Source organism: Ambystoma mexicanum, chromosome 1p (genome assembly GCF_040938575.1).
Source record: "Ambystoma mexicanum isolate Mex_15411 chromosome 1p, UKY_AmexF1_1, whole genome shotgun sequence".
Taxonomy (NCBI): domain Eukaryota; kingdom Metazoa; phylum Chordata; class Amphibia; order Caudata; family Ambystomatidae; genus Ambystoma; species Ambystoma mexicanum.
Genome location: NC_090921.1, coordinates 155,868,553 through 155,887,107, shown reverse-complemented (window position 1 = coordinate 155,887,107; position 18,555 = coordinate 155,868,553). Strand labels below are relative to the sequence as shown.

Sequence of the window (18,555 nt, the reverse complement as noted above, 5' to 3'; positions counted from 1 at the left end):
CCCATAAAACACATAAACAGCCAAAGGAACACCATAAATCATGTCCAAGAGTGAGAGAAAAAGAGTCTCACTCTTGGCAGGAGAAAAAAACAAACTCGAGAAATCCAGCAAAGCTGCTGGGGGACTCACTAGGTTAGGAAATTCAGCCTAAAGAGAGAATTCTCCCTAACACTCTCTGAATCTGTGAAAAGCTCTTCGTCTGACAGATCTTGGAGTGCAATGTCAGCGTTTATGCACAATATCGTGCGCCACTCGCAGCCGTGCATATCCATTGCAATTACAACTATTCTTTTGGCTGTGATTTGTACGGCATGTATGTCCAATGACATCACTGTTCCTGGCACTATCTCGGGGCTGGCTATTGGGCGAAAGACAAATTCTGCTGGTACTCTCCATTCTAGCTTTTTCAACTCCGGGACCACCCTAGCTAATGTTTTTAGCCCATGAATGAAAATATCTGGGTCCACGGGTATGCCGCGCACCTCTGGGCATGTTGCTCTTGAATATATCACTAGCATCGCACGCATAGAACACATCCCTGGGGTTGAGCACACAATCCCTCCCCTTTTTGTGAACAAGATAGTCATGTTCAACTTACTGAGGAGATCCCTTCCCAGCAGGTTCACGGGTGATTGCTCATAATACAATAGGGGTGCCCTCACTGTTTTTCCCCCCACTGTTACGTCCAAATCTGCAGTGTAAGGAACTTTGACCACCGCCCCAGAGAACCCCTGCGTCTCCAATTTACGATTAGATAGCGGAAACCGGCCCTCGCGTATGCACGATTTTTAGGCTCCCGAATCTACCATAAAGATGAATTGTCTGTTTCCTATCTCTGCTCCTATCAATGGTTCCTCACTTGCATTGAAGGTTGTCGATAGGATTGGACACGCAAGTGCTCTCTGTGGGCTGTCCTATGCTGGATGCCTAGTTGTTCCCCCTTATTTTACAAAAAAGGGGGGAGCCCCATGCGTGTTCAGTGGGAGTTCGGGGCAAGGCAAAAGATAAACAAGGGGTTGTAAGTCTCACTGTAAAATGACCAAGAGGTTGAGATCCAGTTTTATATTCAGTTTTCCCAACCAATGAATGTTCTGCTCCTAAGGAGTCAGATAAATAGGGGAATACCAAGGAGAACAAATAGAGCTAAAGTATTGACCATACATTTTATTTATTCATACAAAAAGAGGAAAATTGGTTAAAATTTTTCAATGTACAGAAAATTAAGTAAAAAGTGGTAGTTCTGAGCAATGCAATAAAGATTTTCACATAATATGTTCAGAAAACATAGACAATGAAAACAAAAATGACCACTTAAATGATTGACATTTTCAAACAGAATTATTCAGAGTATGAACACAAAAAAGAAAAAAGGGGGGGGGGGGTTAATTTCACATTAAAGCAAACAAATAGTTGTTCCCCCTTGGCTGAAAACGTTACCTGAAACTACTGCTACTCCTCCATATGGGGCAGGCGCGCCGTTAGATGTCGTAGTGAATGGTTTGTTTTGTGTGTATGGTATGTGTTCACTGCTTTGTGGATGTTGTTGAGTGTGGTGTGCTCTTTCCCTGTATTGTTCTTGCCCTCTTTGGTCTTACTGTTCTCGTCCTCCGTCCTGGGGCAACCCGTATGGGCTCCCCGGATGGGGGTGTCCGTAATACTGATCATCTTGGTAACTCGGGTTAGGCCTGCTCCTGCATTCGCGCGAGAAATGTCCCCACCTCCCACAATTCCAACAATTTCCTTGCCCCCCTCTGGGTCCTGGTCCCCCATTTCCGTCATTACCTCCATATCCCTGTCCACCCCCTCTTCACCCCCTGTACCCACCTCTTCTGTTGTTGGGGTGCCACGCTTGCCACTGCAGTCCTCCGTACTCCTCCTGTCCATTCCACTGCCTTTGCCCGTTGTCTGCCCAGTTTGCAGCCATCCTCCCCTGTATTGCTACTAATCCCCCCTCCTCCGGGTCTCTGTCGTGTGGGAGTGCTGCTACAGCTGCTGCGACCTTCACCAGTTTCGATTGTTCTAACTTGGCCTCGCCTGCCAACCTCTTTTGTGCCACCTCCTTTTCTCGTTCCTTAATTCTTTTGCAATGGTGCACTATTATGCTCTGTATCTCTGGCCGTCCTTTCGCTTCGATCCCTGCTATTTTGTGTAGCGCTTTTTGCACTTCTTTTGGGAGCCCTCTCTTTATTATGAAGTAAAACAGCGATGTTGATTGGTCATATGGTGTACCCATTTCAGGTCTCCACAACTCCAGTACCCGAAAAATGTAATCTGTAACTTCTTCCCCATCATTCATAGTGCATTGCATTACTGACTGTAAATCTGGCGTGTCTGGGAATGTTTCCCTCAATGCGTCCCAAACACGCATGCGCACGGTATTGAAGGCAGCGCCATCATGTCTGTCACTATCCAATGTTATTCCCGGGAAACCTGCTTTTGTCCACACCCTGTCTGATTCGTCCCCCACTGCTGACACAAGTAAACTCTTTACATCTCCAATTGCCAGGGGCACCCCTGCAGTGTGTTTCCCAAAGGCATATATCCATTTGCTAGCTCCACCTGATAGCGGGGGCAGCAATTTCAATAGGTTTGCTTTATCCATCTGTGCCCAAGGTATGTAATTCGGTCTCCCCGCCCCCGATGTATTAGTGGGAGTTGTAGTCGCCCCTTACATCCTCTCCCAATACTCACCTTTGTTTCTTTCTTTCCTACCATAGCTACCTTTCCCGTCCTGTTTCTTAACATCCCTGTCCATTCTTGCTCTAGTGTCCTCCCCGTGGTGTTTCCTCTAATTCCACTAAACTTCCACCTGCCGCTATTCCCAATCTCCCAGCTTCCTGCTCATCTTCATCTAGGTTACACCACAGCTCCTCTCTCCCATCCCCTTCCACTCCTTCTCCCTCTACACTTTCTCCCATATTGTTTGCTCCTAGTTCTACTATCTGGGTGGGTTCCTCTTGTATTCTAAATAGTATCTCCCCTTTCTTCCACCCTTCCTCATTTGTCTTATCTATGCGGCGGGACCGGGACAATCGTTCTGACCTTGTTGTACTTGGCTCACCTTGTTCACATAGGCTTTGTATCCTTGACAACTCTTCCCTTGCTATTGAGAGTCTGGCGTCTAAATCTTCTGTCAATATACATATGTTTACCGAGGGGGTACTCACCTGCCTATTTGATCGGGGGCACTCGTATGGCGGTGGTGCAGTTCATCTTGCTATGGGTGTGGGGGTGCTAGTGGGCACGTATGTGGGATCACTGTAACCTTCAGCGGGTGGGGGTTTCTTTAGAAGTGGGTACAATCAAGTCACCTCTATGACTCCCTCTTTTCCCTCGTCCTCCTTGCTATCCTCTGCTCGCGCTGATGGGGTAGCCGTGAGGGCGGGTTGATCAAGTGTGGTTTCTTTGGTGGAGGTATTTCCTCGAATAATCGCCATAGATCTAGTATCTCCCTCCTATTATGAAATTGTTTCCCCTTGTATTGTAGGAATATATAGGTGGCTACCATGTCCAAAACGCTTTTATCAAAGGACCCTCCTTGTGGCCAGACCTGGGGGAGACCCTCCCCCTTCAGTTCCGTTACCCATTGGTCATGGTACTTAGTTATTCTATCTGGTAAACTCTTACAGATGTGCGCTAATGGTGTCTCCGCTCCCATGCCTAAGTTGGTGTTACTCTGTTCTCCTGTACTAGTCTGTTTTGTCACTATGTGTGTGTTACTGTGTACATGTGGCTTCAACCCCTTTCACGTTATAATAAACAACTCACTTTGTTCAATGAGAAGGTGCTGGTTTGTCAAATCTTACCAGGCCATACTTACAATGACCGTACCCCCCTAGAAAAGTGCTTAAAAACAGTGCAATTATATAGTGTCATGTAATTACAGAAGATCACAACCATACAATGTGCACAACACACCGCAAACATTCATAATACCTCATCATACACATATTGCATTTACCCTCCCTGTCTTGCCCTTCGCCTTCTACGGCGACCCCCTCTATCCCTCACACAACTTATTTTGTCTATATATATATATATATACATATATATATATATATACATATATATATATATATTTTTTTTTTTTATTTTTTTTATTTTTTTTAAGACCTTATTTCTACCCCGAATTGAGAGGAATTTAGAGAAGAGTAAGAAGAAAAGCTAGTTCTAACGTATTTTCCGTGTTTCTTCCCGTAGACACCATTAATTCATCTTTTCACAGTTTTACTTATTCCCAGCACTAGTCGAGATAGCACTACGCGGCGCCGCCTTCTACTCCCTTACAGAGTTAGGTTCCCGTCCTCTTTTCCCTTTTCACTTTAGTGTCCTAATGGCCATATGCAAAGATAGAGAAAGTATTAGAAGTAAGATAGTTCCCCTAATATTCCCCACTCCCTTTTTCGCGTTTCCCCTTGTCCTTAAAAAAAAAAAACTAACATTTTTCCCTTTTAATATCACTCGAACTTAATATTAATGTGCCCGTCTTGATCCGAGACTCTCCGGATTTGGTCTGTCCAAGCAGCGTGGTCTCGCACTCAATGGCCCCACCCGGCTCTGGTGAGTGGTACTAAGGGTTTTTTGAAACGGGACCCGTACCCTCTCGCCCTAACTGCGTGCGCAGGTCTTTACGTACCAGTTGCCGTAGTTGGGCGGCTCTGTTGAGCAGGCGCGCCGTGCGTCTCCACTGCAGCTGGGGTCGTCTCGTGCCAAGGGGACAGTTTTTTAAAACTCTTTTTTATTAGTGGTTCGGAAACACAAACACAGTACCAGCAGCGTCGTACAAATTAAAATCAACATGATACAGAAATAGAGAGGTAGCAGTACATATAACCTGAATCAACAAGGGGTATCGAGTCTAAACATCATTGTCATCATCAGGGATCATATCACAAAGAAACATTCTGAGGGGGCCCCAAATGTCCTTGGGTCTGCTCACAGAGGGGCATGTGAGGACAAACTGTTCTTCAGTCTCATTCACATAGACCAGCTCCCGGAGGAACTGTTTCATAGTGGGTGGTGCCGGGTTTTTCCATTGTTGCAGAATACATTTTTTGGCCACTGCACATGTGACATTAAATAGTCTTCTGATCTTTTCGGAGCACTTTCCTATATCCCCAAATAAGTATTTCTGTGGATTCAACACCGGGGGGATTTGTGTGATTTCATCAAGTACATCTGCCACCTCCCTCCAGAACTCAGTCACCACCGGGCAGCTCCAATACATGTGGAACGAGCCCGCATACTCTGTTTTGCATTTGGGGCATTGACTCGGGGCATCAGGAGCGAACTTGGCTATTTTGGCAGGGGTGTAGTGCAACCTGTTAAGGATTTTAAACTGGATCACTCGTAGTCCGGCGTTTAGGGAAACCTTCTTGGTGAGAGAGCAGTACCTGTCCCAGGTTTTATCATCTAGAGGGATCTGGAGATCTCTCTCCCATTTATCTCTGCTCAGATTAGCTGTTGGTGAGTGTGTCTGTACTATGGCATATAGGCTGGACACCTTCAAGCGGTCCCCGGCTGTGATCATCTGAACACAGGGATGTGTAGGGGGTTCATCAGGGAAGGTTGCCCAGTGTTTTTGGAAAGCCGATCTCATACGGTAGTGCTGCAGTACCCTTAGTGGGCCTCTGCCGAGTGCACCAGTTATCGGCTGAAGGGTTGCGAATTTCCCCTCAATGAACATATCTCCCAGGCGCATCTCGTCCCCCGGGTCCCAGGCTGATCGCAGACAAACATCATGTGTCGGAGGGATACCAGGGTAGTTCCAGAGAGAGACCTCCGGGTTATACAGGGTCGACAATCCTAGTTTCCCAAATATTGCCCTCCAGGCCTTAACAGTACAACTAACCGGGTTGAAATCACACATGCCCTTATAGTGGGCATCAAAGATTACGGACTGTATATTCGTGGGAGCGGTGGTGAGTTCCTCTACATCAACATGCGGCGGGCCGCCATCCCTGGAATACCAATACTTAGAGAACTGGGCCTGGGACACATAATATAATTCAAAGTCCGGGGCCGCCAGGCCGCCCGACGGGTATGGTTCCGTTATTTTTCCCCACCCAATTCTGGGAGTCTCCCCATGCCAAAGGAAGGCTGTAGCCATTGACTTAAGTTTAGTGAAGAAGAGTCTTCCCGGCCAGATCGGTATGTTAACAAACAGGTATAGCAGTTTAGGTAGGACTACCATTTTAAGAACCGCTACCCTGCCATGTAATGATATCGGAAGGCGGTCCCATAATAGAAGCTTGGTCTTTAGGGCCTGTAATGTGGCGTCGTGGTTATCAGCGTGTAACCTATCCTTACCGTGTGGCACAAGTATTCCCAAGTATCTGATGGAGTCACTAGACCATTTCAGCCCACCCAATGAGCTAGGGCAGCCGGTTGCCGGTGTGAGAGGGAAGACCTCCGATTTATCCTTATTTATGGAGTAGCCAGAGTATGAAGTGAACTCTTGAATTTCCGCCATCACAGGCTCTAAGTTGTTATTCGGTTCACGGATATACAGTAGTGTGTCGTCCGCGTACAGAGAGATCAGCTGGGTCGCCCCCTTTAGGTTAATGCCCCTATTGGAATGTCGGAGCCTGACCGCTATTGCCATTGGTTCTATTGTTAGGGCAAATAGTATGGGTGAAAACGGGCAGCCCTGCCTAGTGCCCCGTCCCAGAAGAAACATATCTGAAACTGCCTTGTTGGTTAGGACCCGGGCCCCGGGCTTTGTGTAAAGCAACTTCACGTACCTGATGAAGTTCGGTCCTATCCCAAATGCCTCAAGTACTGCTAGTAAGTAGGCCCAGGACACAGAATCGAAGGCCTTTTCAGCATCCAATGAGACGGCCACAGCGTTTCTTCCCGGGTCAATCTGGGCCATTATGCCAAATAGCCTACGCAGGTTAGGCGCAGTAGATCTAGCGGGGACAAACCCATTCTGATCCGGGTGAACGAGTGTTGGGACCGCCGGCAAAAGCCTGTTGGCCAGCACCTTGGCGAATATTTTGGCATCCGTATTAATAAGAGATAGCGGTCTATAGGACGACATATCCTGTGGAGGGCGGCGAGGTTTAGGGAGAACAGTTATCAACGCCTCTCTCATGGATGTAGGCAATATATTACATTCAAGGGATTCTTCCCAGACCCGCAGCAACAATGGAACTAGCCCAGCGCTGTATTCCTTGTAGAATTCTGCACCCAGGCCGTCTAACCCTGGAGCTTTATTAGACGTTAAATCTTTAATCGCCTCAGAGATCTCATCTGCAGTGATAGGTTGGTCCAGTGTCAGGCGGGTCTCCTCTTGGAGTTTTGGCATCGACAATGCCGCAAGGTATGCCCCTATCTCAGTAGCCGACTTAGTGTCTCTATTTTTGTACAATTGTTCGTAGAACCCAGCGAACTCAGCATTAATTTCGTTCTCGTTAACCAAAACCGCACCGTCCGGTTTCTGTATGCTGGTAATTTGATTAGTGTGCCTGTCCTGTTTGAGTAGATTAGAGAGTGTCCTACCCGCCTTGTTGCCCTCGCCATATCTTCGGGCTCGGATTGGTGCGGCAATGAACTGCACTTCCCTGGAGGCTAGTTTGTTAAATTCTTGGAGATGTTGTTGTATGTCAGCTAACAAGGCTTTGTCATAGGTGCGAGCAAAAGTGTCCTCCAGAACTTTCAGTTTGCCTTCAGTCAGGGCTAGTTCAGCCCGCACCCCATTAAGAAGACCCACAGATTTGGAAAGTAGCGTACCCCTGACCCAAACCTTGAAGGATTCCCACACAGTGGAGCATTTATCAACTGAGTCGATGTTGATCTCGAGGAACTCAGAAATCTCAGTGTGCAGTGCCTCCACCACCCCGGGGTCCCTGAGCAAGCCCCCGGGCATCCTCCATCTCCTGGAGGGTCTAGGGCAGTTATGATAAGTGACCTCCAGTGTTATAGGGGCATGGTCAGACATCGTGCGAGCCAGTATTTCATATGCCTGTGTTCCGGCGATCAAGGAGGGGGAGGCAAACCAGTAGTCGATTCTGGACTCGGAATCATGAACCGATGAACAGTACGTGTATCCCCTCGTAGTCGGGTGGAGGACACGCCAGGCATCCTATAGGGAGAGCTGCAAAAGGATACTTTGCATAGTGAGGACAGCCCTGGTTGGCGTTCTAATAATCGTGCTGGATCTATCCAGTCCCGGGTTCATAGCAATATTATAATCCCCTCCCCAGATTATATTAGGAATATCTATTGCAGAGATCTGTTGGTATACATCCGTATAAAAGGCAGGGTCATCAATGTTCGGCCCATATGTGTTGACCAACAATATCTGCTGACCAGCGATCATGCCCCAGACCAGAACATACCTACCCTGAGGGTCCAGTTTATGGCCTTCGAGTCGGAGCCCAAGATTCGGGTGTATGAGCGTAGCGACCCCCCTGGACTGGGATGAGTAGTTGGTACAGAACCTGGACTTGCTCCAGCCAGTCAACAGTAAATCATTATCAGAACCAACAGTATGGGTTTCCTGCAGCATAATAATCTGAGCCCCATGCCTGACCATGTAGTTTCCCACTTTCTTGGCCTTCAAACGATTATTTAGACCCCTCACATTCCATGAAACAAGTTTAACCCTCAAAGCGTGAGCAGAACCTTGCAAAACGATTGTGAGGATAATAACCCAAGACCCTCAGGCGTCAAGTCAGGCATAATGGACCATGCTAGTGCTCTCCAGACCACTTGTTTGAACCGTAACTTATAACCATTTTCCAAAAAAACTTTCCAGAAACAAAGACCCATGCAGCTGGGTAACCATCCAATCACAATCCAAGTGGGGTTCGAAGAAAACAGTCCCCAACTTTCCCCATTCTACACCACCCACCACCCTCACTGTCTACCCCAACTCGACAGTGACCAATCCCAAACTTGTGGAATACTCCCAGGGTAGCCATGTTGCTTCACATGACTGCCATCCCCGGCCACCAGCGCCACCTCACACAGGAGATGGCTGACTGTTATCTCCCATCACAAGGGCCAAAAAGCCACTGAATGCCAAATCATGAAAATATGTGATTCCTAGTCCGCCGGCCGGGGTCTATTGTTCGGGGCAAGTCGCTCCCCCCTCTGTATAGGGGTATAGAAGATTCGATGTAGGATAGTCTCCTGATCGATCCTGGCCTTCAGTGAGCCTATGGTAGCTACTATCTCGTCCAGTTTAGTATTCACAGCCAAAAATCCGTTCTGAACTAGCGTGGCCAGTTTATCCTCCCTGTCCAACACATCCCTTTCGATCTGTTCTTCCTCATCTGGCTGCGTGCAGTTTGGATAGCCGTATTGGTAAATGTGTCCATGGGGCCCTTCTTCTTGCCCCCAGGGGTCTTGGTGGCTCTGTTTGACTTACCAGACTCCCCCATTGTTGTGTCTTCACTGTACGTGTATTGGACCTGGCAACGGATCTCAGTAGGGTCGCGGCCCACCCCACAGGGAGCAGACTCAGTGTCCCAAATGAAAAGAGAGGAGCGTGGGCCCAGCGGTCCGCGTATGTCGTGTAGCCAGCTCCCAGCCCCCTCGGAGGGGCAGGTGGTGCAGCAGGGGGGGCCCACGACCGAAGGGGGGATTAAGAGCCCGGGGGTTACAGACCCAGCGGCGCCGGCGGGGTTTCCGCACCCGGCAACAACTTACTTCGCCAGATTGGCAGCGTCATGATCAAGCACCAGCGAGAGTCGGATAATACCAGAATCAGGAGAGATGGTCCAGCAGTAGCGTCGGGTCAAAGCCAGGACCGGGGAAGGGTAGGCCATCCAGCGCCGCGGCGAGTCTCCAGAGCGTCCTCACAGAAGGATACGGAATCCGGCGCCAAGGAGAAAGCCCAGCCCAGCAGCGGCCCGCAGAGCCCTGCAGCCTCGACTGTCGAGTAAGTTCACCTGTAACCAGGATTAGGCTCGGAAGCGCCGCTCGCGCCGGCGGAACTCCGCGGAGGCAGAGCTCGTAAACGCAGCGCCGCCGGGGGCTCAAATTTTCACAGATGTCGCCCGAGCCCAGCTGCAACCGGTACACCAATCTACAGCGATTCAGCCAGCCCAAGGACGGATTTATCAGCACAGGATGTGAAGGCGGCGCGGGAGCTTTGGGCTAAGCGGCCATCTTCTCAGTGCGCAACAGCGACCCCGCCAAGGGGACAGTTTTAAAGTTTAACAAAACAAATCACGTCGGGGTCACCACTGAATGCAAGTGTCCCCGATAGCAAAGACAGTCAGTTATATTACAAATACACGTCATGCATGAGGTAAGCTATAGGGGCCACAGAGTCTCAGGGATTGGGTGGTGATGGCTAGATGGTATACAATGTATACAGTTGCTTCTCCAGGATTGGCGGACGTTGGTGCTGCGCCACGTGGGGTGGGAGGTCAGCTGGGCTCCAAGGTGGGTCCAAGATGATAACGCACTGAGTGTGAACCGGGTTGGTCCAAAATATCTTACTGTAGCTTATTAATACCATTCCGCCTCCGTGATTGCCGGAATCACTGGGGCATTACAACCCTGGTGAACCGGTAATTGCAGAGGCGGAATTCTGTAAATCCCCATTCCCATGGAATTCCAACATAATTTGTTTCCTACTCTCAGGCATTCTGTAAGGTTTCTTGATGAACAACCTTCGCCGGAAGCGTGAGAATATAATAGTATATCCCTTTTACTCTCCACAGTTGAGCTCTAAACACATCAGGAAACTGTTTTAGGAGGTCTATCAGATCTGTTGTTTGATTTTGTGCTAAATCAGGAGAAACTAATTTGTATCATTTTCTTCAGATAATAAGCTTGTTAATATGACTGAAGTATTTTTAATAGGGTCTTGTTTGCATTCTTTAAGTAAATTAATATGGTAAATATGAGTTTTTATTTTTCTATCTGGTTGAGCGACTTTATAATTGTAAAGTCCCTCCTATACTAAGATTTCATAAGGGGCATTTTACTTTCAGAGGATGGAAGTAAAACCAATACCTTTTGACATACAGAAAAAGATCTCATCATGGCTTTCTTGTTATAATATTCCTTTTGATGTTTTTGCGTCCGTAGCATATTAGTTTGGACTATATTTCGAACCACTGTCATGTGTTCTTTCCGTCTTTGTGCAGTTTGGGATAATGGTATGGTCAAATTCTCCCTTTTTCCCAGGTTTCATGTTGCATAGCCAATCCATCTCTAGGTTCTCTCGGATATAATAATTCAAAAGAGGAAACCCTGTGGATGACTGAAGTGTTTTTCTAATGGCAAACAAGGCCCGAGGTATTGTGATGTCCCAATTCTTTCCATCTGCTTCCACTAGCTTCTTTAAGATGTGTTTTAAAGTTTGATGAAATCTTTTCACTTATCCGTCAGTTTGGGGATGATAAATGGATGTGTGTAAAGTTTTAATCTGAAGAATTTCTTAAACTTCGGCCATAAGCTTACTCATATACTTCCATGATCCGTCAAAATTTCTTTTGAAAAACCTATTCTAGAAAAGAACAGAATTAAATGTTTCAAAATCTGTTGTGATGTGTTATTTCTTAATGGAAAGGCCTCAGGGTAACGGGTTGCATAATCCAAAATAACTAATATGTATTTGTTACCTAACTTTGAGGTTTCCAAAGGGCCTACTATATCCATCCCTATCCTTGAAAATGGAATGTCTATAATACGTAAGGGTTGTAATGGGACTGGAGGAGGAATTTGAGTACAGTTTTTCTGACATAGTGCAAATGTACTCACAACATTCTTTACGTCAGCATAACCTCCTGGCCAATAGGATCTCTTCACAATTTGGGCCTAAGTTTTTGCAGTTCCTAAATGACCTCTTGTTAAATGGGAGTGTGCAATTTCCAAAACAATATTTTTGAAAAAAAAAATTATTGGCATTTCAAATTTTATAAACAAAAAAACATTTTCTCCACCCCACCTTTATTTGCCAAAACAATATTTTTATGGATTTTGGGTATTACAATTTGTGACCTGGGTGTACCTGACAGTCCGACATCTCCTCCATATAACAGTCTGGATTTAAGAACAAAAAATAGTCCTGTTTTTCTCTTCCTTCATCCTCGAATATCACCTGAATAAAGGGTTCTGCTAGCAAGGTATCATTTATTTGAGCAAAAGTCAAGTCAGGATAAATCTCTTCCTCTTCATCAACATTGGGCTTCATTATGGGTTCCACAGGAGGCTCTATATATGCTTCATCAAAACCCTGAGTTCCTCTCTCAGTTTTATTACTATTCTTAAAGGGGTAGCTCAGTCAGAAATGTTATTGGCCTAATCGATTGGGCATGTATTTCATAGTATACAATGATCGTTCTTAAATAAATTTCCAATGCATTTTACCCTAGTTTTCACACTTTAACATATGTGAAAACGACGGCTTGGGTACCGCCATCTTGTGCTATTCTTATCCGTTGATGTATCGCCCTAAGTTAAAGTTTCCTCGCTGCACTGATTCGGATCACCCGCCCCTAACGCTGACATCACTAGACGCTCACGCCCCATTACACAACGCCAATGCACGTCTCATGTCAATGTGCAGAAGATCAGATACTTGAAAGACAAAAAAGTGGAGAAGATGTGAAATCAGATGAAAGTCATGAGGCTCATTTGCCAGAGCCTGAACCCTGTCGCATGGAAGACATTGCCATCTGGTGTACTTGCTTTCATTATGAGCTTTTGCCTACTCTGGTGGAGAACTGCTGTTGCAGAGAAAACGCTGGCTGCTTGGCCTACATTGCCAAAGAAGATACACCACCACAATGCGTTACCGAGCTGCATGACTTCAGGGCAGCCTGCCTTACAAGATCTGCACTGCAAAGGATGATGGTCCTTATGCACGAACTTTGAGCTACAGTTCGCCCTCATAGTCCAAGTAACGAGTACGTTCACTCTATATATCTTATTTGTTTGACAACAGAGACAGGTAACATAATATGTTGTTCCCCTTGATCAATATGAGTTTGACGGATCATTGATGCAAGAATGTTTCTGTAAATTGAATAATGTTCTCATTGTGAAATAAAGCCAAAGTGTTCCAATGTAGATTTATCGTCCAAACAATGACATTTTTATTAGTTTGAAATGTTTCCAAAAATGTTCTTTATTTAATGTGCGTTCAGATTTGTAACTGATTCGTACTTTAAATCACAAGTACTGTCAATGTACTTTTTAAATCAAAACAATGGCATACATTTTACAAGGTAGTGCAAATACAAAAAAATACTATTGGGTTCATTCCAGTAAACTAAAACTATGGCTGTATATCGTACACAGGTAGTACAGGCTTGTGGCATATAGCGCGTTTACATGGTGGATTCATGGAAGACAGGGATTTTGCGTCAGAAGAGTAATACCTGCCTGTGTGGTTCAAGCCATTCGTGATGAATTCCCCAGTGACAGCAGACAATACTGTGGATTTATGCAGCTGATACCTCGACCGCAGCAGTATAATTTGTAATGACATTGACATCCACTTTAACAAACTAAATAAAAAATAAAAAATAATTCAAGCAGAACAGTTGTGAGAAATGTTTTGTAAGTCCACTACATGTCAAAATATATAAAAGTATTGTAAGAAATTGGTGTGCAGTAACCCGTGTATTGGCCTATCGCGCTTGCCTTATCTTCATCCACCCTCCATCCAGTATCAATGGCAGTTCGCACCTGTGACCGTGCGCTTACAAGGGGGCTGAGTGGATGGGAATGCTCAAGGTGCCAAACACCATGTCCAACTCAAAGGCATCTTCGGCGCTGCGACTATTGTCCACATGGCCACCGCAGACTCAGTGTCTCCAGACTCCACTTTGAAGCCCCCTTCCCTGCAATCAACGTATGTATGTGTCCCTTGAACATTGCTCCGGGTCATCCCGCTCGCCCCATCCTCATCCACCCCCCCTCCAGCACCAGTGGCAGTTTGCACCTGTGACTGTGTGCTTGCAAGGGGGCTGAGTGGATGGGAAGTCTCGAGGTGCCAAACACCATGTACACCTCAAAGGCCTATTCCGCACTGTGACCATTGTCCACATGGCCACTGCAGACCCATTCTCTCCAGACTCCTCTTTGAAGCCCCCTGCCCTGAAATCAACATATACCTGTGTCCCTTGAACATTGCTCCAGGCCTATTGTGCTCGCCCCATCCTCATCCACCCCCCCTCCAGCATCAATGGCAGTTCGGATTTGTGACCATGCTCTAACAAAGGGGGCTGGTGGCTCAAGGTGCTGAATACCATGTACACACAAAGGGTTCTCTCGCAGAGGGACCATTGTCCACATGGCCACCCCAGACCCGGTGTCTGCAGACTCCTCTTTGAAGACCCCGTCCCTGCAATCAACATATCCCTGTGTCCCTTCAACATTGTTCCGGGCCTTCTGTGCTCACCCAATCCACATCCATCCCCCTTCTCCTATCAATGACAGTCCGCACCTGGGGTGTGTGCTCGGAAGGGGGCTGTACTAGCAGTATTCAGGACGTCAGACATTGTCATAGAGGTCTGCTGAGTGCGAACGAACACGTCAGACATTCACACACACACCCACTTCTGTAAGCCTTTATAAACACTTTACAAGTTACCAAGAGAACATCTGTGAAATCCACAACGAAAATCAACATCTCACCACTTTTTTCTTTGCTCGCTGAATCGGCACATCTGTTGTTAGTCAGCTTTTAGTGTAGTTTTCTGTATTGTCAATGATCTCCACTAGGACACTTTCTATTGCTCTATACTTCAATGTATATCCTATTCTCACTTTATTTTATTTAAAAAGTCTACACCATTATCAACTGGCATAGTCGTTTTTATCTCTGTAATTAGGACATAACATTACAGAGTATTTTTTACATGTAATTTTTAGAAGTGCATGTTTTCTATGTTCTTTTGGTGCCATTTTCTATAATGTCAATGTATTTTTATTGTCAGATGGATGAGATGTTTGTTTTACTCACTGATACTTTTTTAATACTAATAATGTTTTTATATTTCTTTAAACGGATCATAAGGGCAATCAAACAATGGGCCTCATTACACGGACGGCGGTAAGGGTTTACCGGTACCGGTATTTTACCGGTACCGGTAAAACCTTACCGCCTTACTACGAGGTCCCTTTGCGGGTTGGGGAATTTAACGCCTGCTTTTTGCAGGCGTTAAAAACCAACCTGCAAAGGGACAAGGGAGCTAATTACGGTACCGCAATTTGCGGTGCCGTAATTGGCACCTTCCCCATTCCCATTATGCCCTATGGGGCAAAAATGGGAATGGGGAAGGGCAATGGGGGAAGGGGGAATTACCGCCCCACCAACCTTAGAATAGGGTGGTAATTCCCCTTTCCACCAAGGCGGTGCCAGTATTTTACCAGCATGGACCAAGGTGCTAATAGCACCTTGGTCCACCGCCATCCGTGTAATGAGGCCCAATGCCTTCTTGTATTGTTTTCGGTTGCAGTAATACCAGCCATGCTAAAAGTGATAGCACAGTCCTTCATGTTTTTCCGAAGGATCAACATTTAATAAGAACATGGCTGTCCAACTGAAGATTTCCAGTGTCCGAAATTGAAAGCAGAGCCAGGGATGTCTTGATTGACGTGATGGGCAATCGATTCCGCGTCTGCAGTATGCACTTCTCGGAATATATGTATGAGCAATCACAGTGCACCAAAAAGCGTCACTCTAGACTACTTCGAAAACTACTGCACAATGCAGTTCCAACTCAATTTCAACACACGCTGACCCAGGTGAATAGTGGACGCTACATGTTTTAATGTTTTTCACCATTTTCTAAGTTTGCATGTATAATAAGTGAACATTCATATGGAAATAGTCAGTAGGAAGGTACCATAAATAATGTTTTCATTTTTGGGGGAATAATTCCATTGACATTTCATTGCATGTCTTTCCTTCTTGACAAAATCTTCTTTGGTTTATACATGTGTAACTTTAGATTACTGTGTGAGATACTCAAATAGCTCTAAGCAATGGGAGCCTTACCAAACACACACTCCGATTGCGTCTTTTCAAAATGATGTCATCCTTTTTGGTAAATTACCATGTCTGTCTTTATGAAGACGGCACAGATGGAAGTACAGACGGTTAGCATGGAGAAAACCACAGACACGTCCAACATCCTAATGGTGAGACCTAAACGCAAAATTATTTTTTTTGTTTTTGATGTTGTACAAGTTATAACACCAATGATCAATGTTCTGACTATTTGCATCGATTAAAGGACCAGGATGCTACATCAACCACTTTTCCAGAGTCCACAGCGACCTCGCTCATCTTTCAAGTACATATTTTAGAATAATCAGTCACATGCGACTACACAAAATATGTATTTGTTCAAGTTCAAACCAAAAATGTATTGATCAGTGTTATGTATAATGTTAACTTTTAGGCTTCTTTGTCAATAAAGACCTTTTCAATGTATTTTCTTTTTATTTTGCTTTTACATCTTTCTTATTTCAAGTACCATTACATAGACAGAGCCTCGAAATTCGACAACGTACTATTCTTCTACTGCAACCGGTCCTGAGGATGAGGTAATACAAGTGAAAAAGTATTGGTTTAGATTAACAATATGTTTTTTACAATTAAGTTCCCATTTTTGTGTGCTGATTTGCAATACCGTCAGCAAATTGCAAAGCATTACATTAACAACCGTGCTGTATTTATTACACATGCAACTATGAAAGTCGACCTTTAGAAAAATATACTTTGTTAGTGAATAATATAGACCCGTTCACCATGTTAATTGTGTTTCTTTTAGTTCTGAAACTTTAGCATGGATGAAACAAAATAACATTACAAGGCATTAAAGGGGATACAGTTTAATCAATATGTTTTCCAGGGTGAACTCGAACCAACTCCCTGCGACATCGCTGACGGTTATCAGGTACAGTTTTCAGATATGTATTTTAAAAATGTAACACATACACACATTGTTCTTCTCCACGTTATTATTATTTAAAATGTTTATTGGAGGATGAAACTTCATTTTTTAGAGAGTTTAGCTCATATTGCAAGGTCGACAATCATTAAAACCACTTTCTCAAGATGTAGTTTGTGAGATCGAAAGCTTTTAACATTACATTATTTGAAAATATATTCACTCTTCTTTTAATTTATTACGTACAAGGACTGTGCTACTGAACTGGCCGAAATTGAAGACCCACAATGACAAGAGGTATACATAACATATTGTAAAATATAATTTATAATCCATTTTTACAGTAAAGTAATATTTAATGTTTAAGTTGCTTCCGGAATTACATTTTGTTATATTTTGATATAGGGATAAATGATTCTTTAGGTGGAAGAGCGAATTTCAAGGTTAACACAATTTTAAAAATGTTGTTTTTCAGCTTGGCTTTGAAGAAAATCCTCAAACAAAGGTTACATAACATAAAGGCAAAACAAGCCCAAAGTAACAAAATTGGTGACAGTCATTTGCATGGTACTAATTTTCTTCATGAGTTACTTTTAGAAAAAACGTTAAAAATATAAAAACAACTGTTATATATTTTTCCTGTTAAAAAATTATTTTTTTTGAATCAAGTATACAAAATGTATGTTTCTCTTTTTTTTATATAAACAGCAATTATATCTCTCCTGACGATCCCTTGTGACATGAACAAGGGTAAAACACGCGTAGAGAGTAGGAGCTTGTATATGGAATAAAAATACCAAAAATTTTGAAAAAGCAATCCAGTGTGAAGAAAATGTATTTGGCACTCGCTCATAAGAATCGAAATACCAAATGGGAAGTCGCAAGTGGATATGCATATAATTTGAAAAATTATTTTACTCTACCTATGGCAATTTAGGTAATGATGCAATACCACAGCTGACGAACCCTAATAACAAAAATAAGCTAATAAATTGGAATTCGCCGGGAGCAAAGTCCTGTATAGGTTGCCGAGAGTGTGTTTAATACATAACATAAAGGTTTTAAACAAAAAAATATTGTTTAGGACTTACTCCATTGATAATACATTGTCAAGTTGTAATTGATCTATTCTGTATGTGTGCTATAAACTAAGCATGTTTATGTTCTCTTAAATTATAGGCCTAGGACGAAGAGGAGCATAAAGACTCAGACAACTAGACTAACTAATGACGTTGGTTGCCAAACAGGCGTGATTTGGGAGCAGCTGCATGTTGAGGCTGAGCATGGTTGACACAAGATTCAGTGTTGTGATAAAGCAGCCCAGTGGACGTAATTTGAATTAAATGTCAGCAGTGACCCATGGAAAGTATGCCTGAAGGTGTCTCACCCACTAATCCCAGGGGATCTGTCATCCAGGTGGCCAGGACATAGCCATCACTATTGGATCCAGTTTGTGGGAGTGCACCAGTGCGGGAGGATCACCTGGATGAGCGGTGTTTGGGGAAGTGGGACACCGAGGGTGAGACGCTGTATTCCCTTCCGTGTAACACCTTTTCTCCATCCTACCAGTTAGGATACCTAGAAGCTAATCCCCACCACCCCCTTTCCGGACACACTTTTTCACAGACAGTTCATTGCGAGTGACAGCAGACTTACACTAGAGCCGTATACCTGACATGTCTCA

The 18,555-nt window shown here is 44.7% G+C and overlaps 1 protein-coding gene across 4 annotated transcripts in view; it reads left to right on the top strand.

Annotated features, from left to right (window-relative positions):
- Positions 1 to 18,555, top strand: part of LOC138567454 (protein phosphatase inhibitor 2-like) — a 2,745,435-nt gene that overhangs the window by 86,933 nt on the left and 2,639,947 nt on the right. The window lies entirely within an intron of this gene.